The sequence below is a fragment of the Varanus komodoensis genome, unplaced genomic scaffold (genome assembly GCF_004798865.1).
Source record: "Varanus komodoensis strain SLA01 unplaced genomic scaffold, ASM479886v1 scaffold43, whole genome shotgun sequence".
In the NCBI taxonomy this organism is placed as follows: domain Eukaryota; kingdom Metazoa; phylum Chordata; class Lepidosauria; order Squamata; family Varanidae; genus Varanus; species Varanus komodoensis.
In genome coordinates, this window is record NW_025335985.1 from 7,296,238 (window position 1) to 7,308,999 (window position 12,762).

Consider the following 12,762-nt stretch of genomic DNA (forward strand, 5'->3'; position numbering starts at 1 on the left):
AGAGTGGAATACCTAAGAAATACCTTACCTGCTTCCCGGTGGGGCTTGAAACCACACCTGATTTATAAATTCGAAGTGGCAGAGCTGATACATGCCTGGAAGACCTGCCCCTCCTTTTTGGGAGCTCTCCCCTATATTCCTGACCTGGTGGCGGTAATTTTATTGTGTATTTTGAAATAGTGAGGTGGCGTTGGTTTTCAAGAAAAGCACCAGGGCAGCCTGCGTAGGGTCAGTGAGCATCCATGTAAAATAATGGGACTGTTCACGGATGCAAGAAAAGGTACTCTGCACATGTCTAGAAGTGCTCTTTTCTTTATCACATTAGCCAGGGGCCCCTCCTTGAACTGAGGTTCCGGTGGAAACAGCCTCGAACTGGGCGGTCAGTGGTGGCGCCTGGAGCAAAGTGGCCAGTCGGAGTAGAAACATCGGTCGCCATCCCATAACGCCACGGGAAGGTTAAGCTGGGTAATTGTTGCAGTTGCCAAGTTTCCTGCTGCGGGGGGCGGCTCTGCAAGAGCCTTGCTCTTCTCCAGCTTAATTAGCTTAATGCAGGGAGCACCGCTGATTAGCATAAACAGCGCAAGTGCCCTTGATGCGCCTGCCGGATGCACAGATGGCGCTGGCAACATGGCTGCTCTTGGGCGACCTTGCCCCACCGCGCGGCGCGGTGTGCGGCTGCGCACGGAGCAGAATTCCTCTCCACGCTGGAGCTGCGGCAGCAGCGAAGCCTCAGAGAATCTTGCAAGGACGGACGGACGGACGGACGGACGGAAGGGCGAAGCGCTTCCCAGGGATCCTTCAGTAGCCCTGACTGGGACAAAGGTGCTCCTTCCCAGCTTGCAGATTCCAAATCGTGGAAGAGGCTCTTGGGCACGCTATGCGCTGGACGGACGCGGCTGCTCTGAGCCGTCCCGGCTGCGGAGCTGCGCAGGTGGCTGCCGAGCCCCGATGGCACGGCCTCAGCCTGACAGCCGCGGACCCAGAGGGTCTCTCGAAGGGCCGGAGCAGCTCAGGGCCCATTTGCCACCGTAGCGGAGAGGGCTCCGCCGGGCGGCCTCGCCCGGGCCTGGAAGCCTTGCGCTGGCCCAGTCGCACCCGGACCTGATCTCGCGAAGAGAGATGTCTTTCGTGGCAGGCACCGCAGCCGAAGGGCCAGCAGAGGCACGGCCACGATGCCCGTGGCCGCCTCCTGCGCGCCTGAGGCCCCGTCCGCTGTCCCGGCCCCCGTGCCAGGGTCGCGCCCACCGTAACCACCTTTTGGGATGCCAGAGCATGCGCGGACCCAGGCGTGACCGCCGTGGCGCAGGCGGGCGGCCTCGGTCTCGGCACCAGCAGGACCCTCTCGGGGGCATTCCAGCGTGGGCCTACGCCCTTCCTTCCCCTGGTGGCCACCGAGACCCTCGCGCCACTCCTTTCATTCAGGTGATGGCATGCTTTCCCAATGGCCGCCGGGATCGCCTCGAAGCCAGGGGGGAGCGTCCTTTGCGGGCAGCCGTGCTCGGCTTGTGCCGAGGCAGCTCTCAAACGGCACGGAGCCCAGGGTGCCGGCCGCGCCCCGAGGCCCCCGAGCTCTCCAGGCGCTGGTGGAGCTGGCCTGCCCTGGACGTCCGGCGCTGAGCCAGAGCTTGGGTGCGAAGGGAGCTGAAACCCCCACGGGCCCCTCCTCGGGTCCTCCTGGGACAGGCGTGCCCGGCAGGCAGACAGGGAGGCGAAGGGCCCGAGTGGGTCCTTGCAGGGCCCTTCCATGCCAGCGTCCCCACACCTGGTGCCTCTGGGAAGTCACTGGCCATCGCTGCACCGTGAAGCACAGACGAAATGCACACGGACGGGCGGGCGGGCGGGCGGGCGGACGATGGCCCACCCGTGGCAGGGAGGCAGGGACCTCCTCCGCTTTCCTGCATGCTTTGCGCAGAGAGCTAGGATGGGGAAGGAGGAGGCGAAAGCGCCTCTGAGCCCTGGGCTGTGCTGGGCTTTGTTCCTGCCATGTTATTTGCTTGCCTGTGATCATCACGTTTTGCCTGTTTCCTCCAGGCAGCTCATCTCTCTCTTCTCCTCCTTTCCACAGAACAACCCTGTGGGGGGAGGCAGGCAGCACGACCCTTGACCTTACGCAAGGGCCCACACCTGATTTAGACCCCCCCATCCCAGCCTGCTGCCTTGCAAATTGGCAGATTTGCATATCCCCCTGTTTGCATATCTGCATGCTCCCACCCCCTCCAGCCATGTGGCCGCTGCCCCAGCCTGAAGCAGGCTTCTTGCCCGGCTCTGGGCGGGCGCTTTTGGCTGGAGAGGGAGGGCTGGGGTCCCAGTGGGCCCGACTCCTCTGCCTGCAGAACCTCTGTGGTGCCACCTGGTGATGGCCACCCTTGGGGCCCCACACCATCCCCCCTGCTGCTGCTCTTGGCCCCTTTCCTGATGCCTTGCTTACTTGCCCTATCAACCCCCCCCCCCCCCAATCTGGCCCTGTCTCTCCTCCCCGCCGGCTTCCTCGGCCTTTTTCTCCTTGCTTGCTGTCCTGGCCAGCCACTTTGCTCCTGAGCACCGGCAGTCGCTAACAAGCGAGAATCCGAGGCTGCTGCCTCTCGCGCAGAGAAAGCCCCTGGAAATGGCGATAAGGACTTGCACTGTTCCTGGGAAACCTTCCGGAAACTTTCCCGGCCCAGCTTGGGCACACCCTTTCACTCTGCCTCCGGTGCAAATTCACTCTACCTGGTGCAGCCACCATCCAAGCGCCAGAGGGCTGGGGGCTGGATGAGGCCCCAGTCCTCGCCCAGAGGTGCTGTGGCCTCGATAAGGAAATGCGCTTTGTACTTGTGAGCCAAAGATCCGTTGCTGCCGCTTTCTCCCTGCCCGGCAACTTCCTTATCTCGCTTTTCCATTGGCCCAGAACATAACACTGCCGTTGCGGCTTTGGTCAGAGGTGGTGGCTCCGGTGTTGGAAAGGGGCGAGTGGGCCGGCCCCTCTCCCGGCCTTGCCGGTGACTCGGTTGCCTGGCACGGAAGCGGCGCAACTGCGCGCGGTGGCCGGGCTGAAATGCGAAGTGGGCTCCACCAGACTCGGCCGCGCTCGTGTGGCCGACCGGAGCTTGCGGGCTCCAGCGAAAGGCGTCCCTGAGCAGCGTGTCGGCATCTGTGTCCCGGTCCGTGTGGGGCAGGAAACGGGTCGGCCGCCGGCCCCGCCGCAGAAGTGGCTCGCCTCCCTCGCACGACTCCACCCGTGCCCCGCCAGATGCGGCGGCTGGCGGCTTGGCTCCTCGGGCTCTCGCTGCCGCGCTGGGCGAGCTCCGGGGCGCACGATGGGCCACTCCCGGCCAGAGCAGCTCACACGCTCAGGAGGCGGGAGGCGCGCAGGAGCCCCCGAGGCCGCCCTGGACGGGTCCAGCCCCCGCTCTGTCCGCCTAGGCAGGGCTGCTGCTGGCAGGCCCCTGTCCCAGCCTCGCAACGCACCGAGCGAGGGCCTCTCGCTGAGGCATCAGGGAGCGTCCCTCTGGGAAAGCAGATTCAGCATGTGCTGAGTGGAGGACCGCAGGGCTGGAGCCGGTCAGACACGCCCCTGGGTCAGCGGGAAGCGCTGAGGCAGTTCTTCCCACCCTGGTGTCCTGCAGGTGTGTGGGATTGCGGGTCCCACCTGCCTCAGCCCACATGGCCTGTGGCCAGGATGAGTGGGGGCTGTGGCTGAACCGTCTGGAAGGCGCCAGCGTGCGGGAAGGCCAGCAAGAGCCGGACGGTGCCGGCGCTCAAGGGCCGGTGCTCCGGTCGGCAGCTGCTTCTGCAGGAGGGCTGCCGTGACCCTGCAGGGACGGTGGCGCAGGCTGGCCCACCGGGGCCCCCCAAGAGGGCGGCCAACCCGGCCTGCCCCCACGGCCTGCGTTCCCGCTGAGGGGCGTGGAAGGCAGCACGTGGCATGAGCCGCCTCGACCGTGGCCGCAGGCTCCCTCGGCACAGGCAGTCGTTGGAGCCGGCGCAGGCCGCCTCGCTGCTCTGCGCGAGGCTGCGGCGCCCCACCTGTGGCCCTCCGTGCCAGGCGCTGGCAGGCGCCCTCCGCCGCACCCTTCATGCCGCGGGGCAGGGCTTGCCTGGGCCTTGTCCCTCTGGCCTCGGGGGCCGTGCCTGGTGGAGGGCCCAGCTGCTGAGAGAGGCTGGCTCTACCCCGGTGCGGGGCACGCGGGCCCTCTTGGCGAGACCGGTCCCCGGAGGGGCTTGACGCTCTCCAGCAGGTTTGGACTACAACTCGCACAAGCCCCAGCCAGCGGCGCAAACGGTCAGGGAGCTGCCATGCGAAGCGACTGGGGGCCGCGGGCCAATCGAGGCCTTTGAACCCCGGCAGCCACCTGGCCATCCTCCGAGGAGGAGCTGGGGGCTGACCCGGCCAGGCGGGCCTTCTTCCCAGCTCCCCTCCCCTCCGAAGCCGCCGCGGCCTCCTCTGCTCACCCAGGGAGCGGGCTTGTGTGGCGGCTCAGGCACATCTGGGAGCCTGCAGTGCATCCCGGACGCCGGAGGCGGGTCGTCAGGGGGCTGCGGGAAGCGCATTTATGGCGATGGAGCCAAGAGTGCCTCTGGAGCGGGGACAGAGGTCAGAGCAGGGCAAGAGTGAATGGCCGGGCCTGGATGAATTATGTGGCTCTCCCGGCTTTAATGCGCGCAGCGTTATGAGCTGAGTGATGATGCTGTCCAGATGTGCGGGGCAAAAGGCACATCTGGGGAATGTTGGTGGCAGAGGCTGCAAGGTACTACTGTACATGGGTGGAGGCAGAAGGCAACTTCTGGAGAGCATCTGGAATGGACCACAGGAAGCATCTGCTCCTCGTTGCCAGAGCCCCTTCCTGGCCTTTTCGGGAGTTGTTCACCTCGGGGGGGGGGGGGGCAGCCGCGGGGGTGGTTGGCTGGGTTTGGAAGACTTCAGGACTGAGCGGAGGGGGGGCGGCTGGGGGGGGGGAGGAGGGGGGGCTTTGGGGGGTCTCAAGTCTGTGGGGGCTTTAGTTTTGTTTTTCTAAGGCGGAGTGCTAAGCATACTTCTGGGAATTGGTGTTCTATCCACTAACTTCCAAGGAAACATGAATAGGCTCAGCTAATGGTTAAAAATCTTTTTAAAATATATTTTTACAACATTCCCAATTAAAGGTGCAAGCACTTGGAGCTGGATTTTTGAAAAAGAAAAAACTCAACTACTTTAACATTAGAATGACAAGAGTTAATATTTTTAAGTGCTCCTCAAAAGTGAAGAGATTGTGTATGAAAAAGATTTCACCTCAGATTGCCAGTTTGGGTTTTTCCTTTTCAATGAAAAGGAATGTTGTTGTTGTGGTTTCTTTGTTCTTTGGTTTTTGTTCTTTGTAAGCCATCCAGAGACTTTTTAGTAATGGGAAGGCATAGAAAAGCTTTAAATAAATAAATAAAAATGAAAAGCCCTGCCTGTTTTCCCAGTGTACATAATCAGATGTGCACAACTTTAAATACGTGCAGTCTTCTTCCACTAATTCTGGTGGGTTTATGTATCTTTTTCATAAGTTTGTATTTTCCATGCACATTTTCACATGTACGCATGTCCGTGAGCCCATTTTTTTCAAGTCTGGATACACGGCACCCTCTGGAACGCCCAGGATTTGGCCACAGGCCGCTTCCACGTCTGGATTCCGTTCGGGGGGGGGGGTGAACTGGGTGAGCCCCCGCCAGAGGTGCAGCAAAACTGTCATGCCTCTCGCTTCAGTGCGAGCCTCGCTGGCCCTCGCCCGGGCCCTTCCTTGCCTCTGCACCGTCCCTGAGGGACCCCTGTTTGAACTCTTGAGCCTGTTTCAAGGGAAAGCACACGAAGGGGGATTTCAGGGGCCACTGACTCCCGCCCTGAGGGGGCCTCTGTTCTCCACACTGAGGTGTGTTTTGCTTCTCTATAAATTACAGTAATGATTTCCAAATTTGCATCTCTCTATGTAAATCAGTTTGCACACCTTGTATGTAAATCCGTGAGCTCGATTGTCCTCTCTTTTGGGGATGGATTTCTCCTTTTCTTTCCTTTCTTTCCAGCAACACCGAGGCCATTACCTTGAACTTGCTTAAAATGCAACCTTAGGGCAACTGATTCTGACCTGGAGCTCTTGATCCCGGGGTGGGTTCTTCCTCAGGGCTGCTCCTCCCTCCGCAAGCCAGAGCCCTGGCTTTGTGGGGGGCAGCCTGTTCCGAGCCGAGAGCCTGCCGGGGACGCAGCCCTGGAGCAGCCCCGGTGCACCCCCAGTGACCCCAGGCGTGCGGCTGCCTCCAGGCCGGGTGACGGTGGTTTTGTGCATCGTTTGGACATTTGTTTAAGTGTTCATTGCCAAGCAACCAAGCCATTGTTCCTCCTCAGACCCCTGGTTTGGGGATGCCCCAAGTGCCACTCCATTTGTTTGGCTTTTCCAGTATGGAGATGATTTTTTGTCTATTATATTTATACCGCTCCCTTTTCCTTGGGAAGGAACTTGGGGCAGCTTGCAAAACTCTCCTCCTCGCAGTCTTATCCTCAAGATGATTACCCTGCGAAGGAGGCTGTGCTGAGAGGCTGAGGCTGGCCCCACGGCTGAGTGGGGCTCCCGCTCAGGTCTCCTGAGCCCCAGCCCCACACGCTTAGCCACTGCGCCGCACGGGATGTCCGAACAGTGGCGCTCGCTTTTATCTCGTCCTGGATGGAATCATGGAACGGACGAACTGGAAGGGGCCAGAAGGCCCTCAGGTCCACCCCACTCCCCTGCTGTTGCGGGACACCAGGCCACCCCACCCCACTCAGAGGGCTGCCCAGTTCCACCTTGGATGCCTCCAGTGTGGGGGAGCCCCCCTCCTCCCCAGGCAGGTGGTCCCACTGCCGTATGGCCCTGACAGTGAGGAAGCTCTTCCTGATGTCTGGCCTGAACCTGGGTTGCTGCAACATGCCTTGATGATTCCGTGTCCTGCACTCTGGGATCGGCCAGGAGAGATCGCGACCCCCATCTTTGTGGCAGCCTTTGAGGTCCTTCTTATAGGGGGCTCTCATGTCCCCCCTCCGCCTTCTCTTCTCGAGGCTGAGCGCGCCCCGTTCTCTCTGTCTCTCCTCCCGGGGCAGCGTTTCCAACCCTGGATCCCTTTTGCTGCTCTCCTTGATCTTGCTTAGCCAGTGACACAGATCAGTGGCTCATGCAGGGCGGCCATAAGGAGGCACCCAACTCTTGTCCGGGTCCCGTTCTGCATCCAAAATATACTGTATTTTTCCGCCTATAAGACGCCCCCATGTATAGGACACCCCCCCCACTTTTCCTGCCCATCTCCAAGCGAGCACGCTGCCTCCCCACAATCTGGGGGGGCGCAATCATGGCAGTCTCCTCCCCACCCTCTCCTCTTGGCTCCCCATGTATAAGACGCACCTCCATGTTTAGGTAAATGTTTTTAAGAAAAAGTAGCGTCTTAGACACAGAAAGATACGGTAGGTGGTCTGCCGTTTTCACCACTGCTGCCATACTGCACTTTTGAGGTGCAAAGGTAACCTCGGCACACGTGCAGCAGAAGTTCTCTGCGCCGTTTGCACCGTTTGGAGGCCTCTTGGCTTCTGGGGGAAAATATCACACAACTGTTCCTTGGAAATGTTAGGCAATGGCACTTTCACAAGCCACCAGATGGAACTGCGTGGTGCGTAGATCTGACCAAGACAAAGGTACCTTGCAGTAAAAGAACCATAAATTACAGTTAGGTAATAATCTTTAGTCTCAAAGTGAAGATAATTGTATACACTTCCGTGTGGTGCCATTTTCATTGTTCTTCCGTACTTTGTCAAGACGTTACGAGGCACCCTGATCATCAGACACCCCCTCCCTTGTAGGCAAATACACTCGCCGGTGTATAAATCTTTATTGTAAAATATCTTGAAAACTTTAGCCAACCAGCACCTTTGTCACCCGTTTTCTAATTCATCTACTCAAAATATGTAAGAATTAGCACATTTTATCTCGGAGGTTGATAATTTCCCAACATTTGTAGACCAGTGTATTTAGCGTATCATCCACAATTACTCCAAGATCTCCCCCCTTTTCGGTTCCGTTGAGCCGCGCATTCCTCGTCCTGCATCGAGGCAGCTGCTTCCTCTTTCCTGGGTGGAGGACTTGGCGCCTGTCCCAACGGACCCTCATTCTGTGGCTTCGGGTTGACCAAGACTGCCCGGCATGGTCATCCTGTCTTCCGGGCGTGTGCTCTTCCTCCCGGCCTTGGTCACCCACCACGGACTTTCCCTGCAAGGAGTGCAGCCCTTGCGGGCACGATGGGGCAGTGCCAGACACCCCCGACGTCTCTGCCCGCAGACGCGGATTCTGCTTGTTCTCGTCAAGGACCCTCACAGGGCACGGTGTGGAGACTGGGAGGGGCGCACAAGCCCCTGGCCAGAGGCCCAAACAGGCCACGAACCGCAAGGAGAGCTGCCAGGCCAGAGTCGTTCTGCAGCGGCAGCCATGGGAGACTTTGCGTCTTCCCTCGCTCGCTCGCTGCACTTTGCTTTGCGTTCCAGGTAAAGGCGCCCCCGGAGGGGCCGAGGGGGGCCCAGTCCAGACAGAGCGCTCTGCGCAGGGCAGGTGTGTGCTGCGGACAGGTGCCGGCACCTGCCCCGTGCTGCATGCCAGGCCAGGGCCAGGTCCCTTGGGGCCCCCCGGCACTCTTCCCCGTCGCCCCCAGCAGGTGCCCGTGACACCGACCCAGAGCTCTTGTTCCGTGGCAGGGTGAACCTGCGGCGCCCACCCCCGGGTGGTCGACCACCACCCTGCCCCCTCCCCCACGGCTCCCCTAATTTCGGCTTCGTGTTTGCGAATGCCGTCTGGTGGGCTTTACACAATCCGCCGTTTGCTAGCCTCGCTTAACCGAAGCCGGCATGTGGCGGCAGACACGCCGCCTCCCAGATGGGCGCCCCCGGCCGGCCAGCAGCCGCCAAGTCAGGCACTACATGGCGGCCAGACCAAGGTCAGCTCTGCGGCCCGAGGGCAGGGGCCAGCCCGCCCCTGCCCCCCGGCCGGGCGTCCTCGGGCGACTCCGAGGCTAGTGCGTGCCCTTCCTGGGGAACGGGGCCGGCCCGATCCGCGGGGGAGCCGTGTCCCACCCGCCTGGCTCTCTGTGGCCGACGTGCTGCTATTTTTAGAAGTTCTCAACATCTCCCGCATGCTTATAGCTGCATCGATTTCCACTTGCGACAGTTCAGTCCTGTGAGGAACCGTCTCGACCCCTGCGGCGTGTGCTGTGCTCATGTGCTCGGCGGGGCCTGTCCCATTTGGACTGCTTCAGATCTGGTGAGCAGCTCCCCCCGCACCCCGGTTGCATTTCGTCTCCAAACCCCTTCTGGAGCCCCTGGGAGCGAGATGGGGGTGGGCAGGGGGATCCCCCAATGGCCTGGGTTGCCTGGATGGCCACTTTCCCATTCCCTTCTCCTGCAGAACTGGGGAGAAGGAAGACTAAGCCCCCAGGGGCACTCCAGGAGGGCTGGGGCCAGGCGGCCTCATGGGTTTCAGCGTGGGGAACACGTGTCGCCTCGTCTCGGAAAGGGACGGGCCTCGCTCTCCCTCAGCGGCCAGCCCTCCACCTGGGCCGCTGGGGCTGGCAGGAGGGCCGCCCCAGCCCAGTGCACGATGGGGTCGGACTCTGGAACGGGGCCTCCTGGAGAAGTGGGGCCAAGGCACCCCCTCCAGGAGCAAAGCGCTCCAAGGCAGAGGTCGGCAGGCGACGGGCCTCCTCCCCGGGCCGCGTGAGGCGCTTCCGCGGCCGGGGGCTCTCGTTGCCACGGGTGGCGCTGCTTTTAACCCAAGGCTTCCTTCGTCCTGCTCGGCGCTGACCTCTAAACGGCGCTTGAGAGGGGTAGGGCGGAAAGGCCTTTTGCGGCTGCAGATCACCTGCCTCGCCTCCGTGGGCGGCCGTTGCAGCCCTGCTGCACACCTTCCAGACGTTGGTTTCTCAAGGACCGGGCAGGCCTGCTCAGGGGGGGGGGGGGGGGGGGCGCCACCAGAGTGGAACCGCCGTTCCCACGTTTCAGGCGGCTTCCCGTGGGGGCAGGAGCCGGAGACAAGCGAGTTCACGCAACAGTTTTGGTACGTTATGGGCAAAGGCAGCCATGCCCGCTTCTGTGCAAAGGGGTCGCCCCATAGATACCATGAGTGCTCCAGAGCTTTCCGGACACCGTCCCAGGGGTGGGAAAGACGGTCTGGGCGCACGTGTGACTCAGCCTTACCGTTTTGCCCCCAAACCCCGCATTTTACGCAAAGGGGGCAGGCAGGCAGTTCAGGAAAAAGGTCCATGATCCTGAGCAGTGGAAGCGGTCAAGTGAACGGGTCTGTAATGCCTTTGGCCAAAGCAAGTTTCCCAAGGAAAGGGCTTCGGCGCCGGCAGCCAGAGGATTTGTGCCAGCCTCCCTGCTCATCTGAGGGATGCCAGGGCCCGCTGCGTGGCACCTTTCTCTGGCTTGGAGGGGCCCCCAACCCCGAGAGGGAGGGGCTCGCTCGGAGGAGACTCCTGTGGGTGCTCAGGTCGCACTTGTGGCTGGCTGCGGGCTGGCCGCCACATCTCAGCCTTGCCTCCGAGGGAAGCAAAGCGCGCACCGAGCCAGGCGTGAGGCCCGGTTCACGGGCGAGGAGCAGGCAGCTTCGCGTGCTCCTTGAACTCGGGCATGCGTGCCCTGGCTCCCACCCGCAGCGCAGTGGGGAAGTGTGGCCCTGCAGGCCGTGGCCCAGCTTCACTGGGCACCTTCTCCTGGAGCCTGCGGTGCCCCCCTCGGGCACTTCAGGAAGAGGCGCTCAGGACTGCCCACCCCCCCTCCAGGATCCTGATCGTCAGTCCACGCAGTCCCAGGAAAATACGTGGGAAGCGAAGCAAGGACGGCGTCTCACAGCAGGGCTTCGCTCGCGTGGCTCCTCTTCTCAGCCCTGCCTTTCCCCTCGGCGCCCAGCAGAGGACTGTGGAGGGCCCCCCCCCCCCCCCTGATCCTGGATGCAGGATCTGGCCCAGCAGCCCCAGGGACCTCTTGGACAAGACAGGCACCCCCACCCTCCGCTCTTCCACCGGAACACTTCCGTGGGGCAGCCCTCCTTTCCTCGCCCTGTGGAAGATGTCTGCCGCTGAAGGCCTCCTCGTGGGCGCAGAGGGGCCGGCTCCCGGGCCGCCTCCTTCGGTGCCCCTCCTGCCTGTGGAGGCGGGCCGCGCACGTGCGCGTGTGCATGCGGGTGCGTGCAAAACCCCAAAGCAAGGCTAATATTTTTAATTCATTAACTTTATTTCCTGACTGCTAATATTGATTCTTTGCGTTTTTGGCCTTGATGCGCTTTTAGTCTGTTGTAAGTGCATTTTAATGATTAGTTATTGTTTTATGCTTGCTATATTTTCGATTTCCCTTTGAGCAACCCCTTTTGGGGGAAAGGAAAACTAATGTATACAACGAACAAGGAATCAAGGAGGTCCTTGATTCCGGAAGTGCCTCCGCCACCGGCCCTCAGCGCACCCAGCCACGCCCCCCCCCCGTGCATTTGGGGCCAGCCTGCCTCTCCCCTCAAGGAGCCCCCCTGCTGGCGGGGGCAGCTGGAGGAGCCGTGTGGCGCGGGCAGAGCCCCGGGGCCTCCCCGTTCCCAGAGAAGCCGCGCCCCCCTCTGCCCTGCTGGGGGCTCCGCGTCTTTCTGCCCTGGCCCGGCTCAAGTGGGGGCCTCGCCCCTCTGCTGCCCCGCAGGCCTTCCCGGCCTCCCGGGGCCAGTGCAGGAGCCAGCAGGTGGGTGGTCTCCCCAGGACCCCAGGGGGAAGCTGCAGCCCACGGCTCCAGCGAGGCCTGGGGGGCTGCCCCTCCCGCACGTGGGGCTCCAGGCAGAGCCCCTGCTGCAGCCTCGGCTCTCCCAGGGGCGTGGGGGGCAGCGGTGCGCTGCTTTGCCGCCTTCCCCGTAGGGTGGCGGCCAGGGGGCTGCCAGGAGGAGCAACGCTGGGCCCCTGCTGAGGCCCGGGCTGCAGGGGCCCCTGCTGACCCTTCGCCCAGGCACACAGTCCCGGGTGGCCGCACACTCCTGTCCTTGCTCCAGGTTGGGCCTGCGGTCGGGTTCCTGGCCTCGGGGGCTCGGGCGCCGCTGCTTTGGGGTCTGGCGCAGGCTGGGGGGGGCAGCACCGTTCCCGCTGGCTTCCTCGCCTCCTGGCCTGCATCTCTCCCCGTGCCTGGCATCACTCCGGCCAGGTCGGCGCGCCCACATCTCGGCTCCGCATCGTGAAGGGCAGTCACTTCATTCGGTTGGCAAAAGACTGTATTTGAAACGAGGTTCCGAAAGATGTTGAAACTGCTGCGAGTTGACAGGAAGTTAAACATTTAGACGTGTGCTGCTCGCTTCAGCTTTTTAGCCACAGCATGGTGACATTTTCAGTCCAACAGAGAAGCACGATTTCTTCGGAAAACATTGACTGGGGCATTGCAGCGGGGTGGGCATGGGCGACCGGGGGTCTCTGCAGCGAGGCAAGGCCACACCACCCCCGCCGGGGGATTGAGACCACCCTGCTATCTCTTGCTAAAAGCAGCAGCGCTTGATTCCTCCTTTCAGGGGTATCACAACCTCCTGTACACAACTAATGACTGTTTTGTCCTCCTGGAAGCAGGTGGTGGGGGGGACTTCCCTTTTGGATTACTCTGGGGGCCATGTGCTTTTGCTTCTGGGTCCGTCCTCCAGAAATGCATGTGCCGGAATAGATGTGCTCTTTCTTGAGGCGCTGCAAGACGCGCTGTTGGTCTTGTGACGGCGCACTAGCCGGATTTCAGGTTGGGTGCCAGGAAGC

General features: G+C 61.8%; 1 protein-coding gene across 2 annotated transcripts in view; it reads left to right on the plus strand.

The window, feature by feature from the left end:
• The window catches only part of CNTFR (ciliary neurotrophic factor receptor), a 247,450-nt gene that overhangs the window by 94,380 nt on the left and 140,308 nt on the right, over window positions 1-12,762 (plus strand). The window lies entirely within an intron of this gene.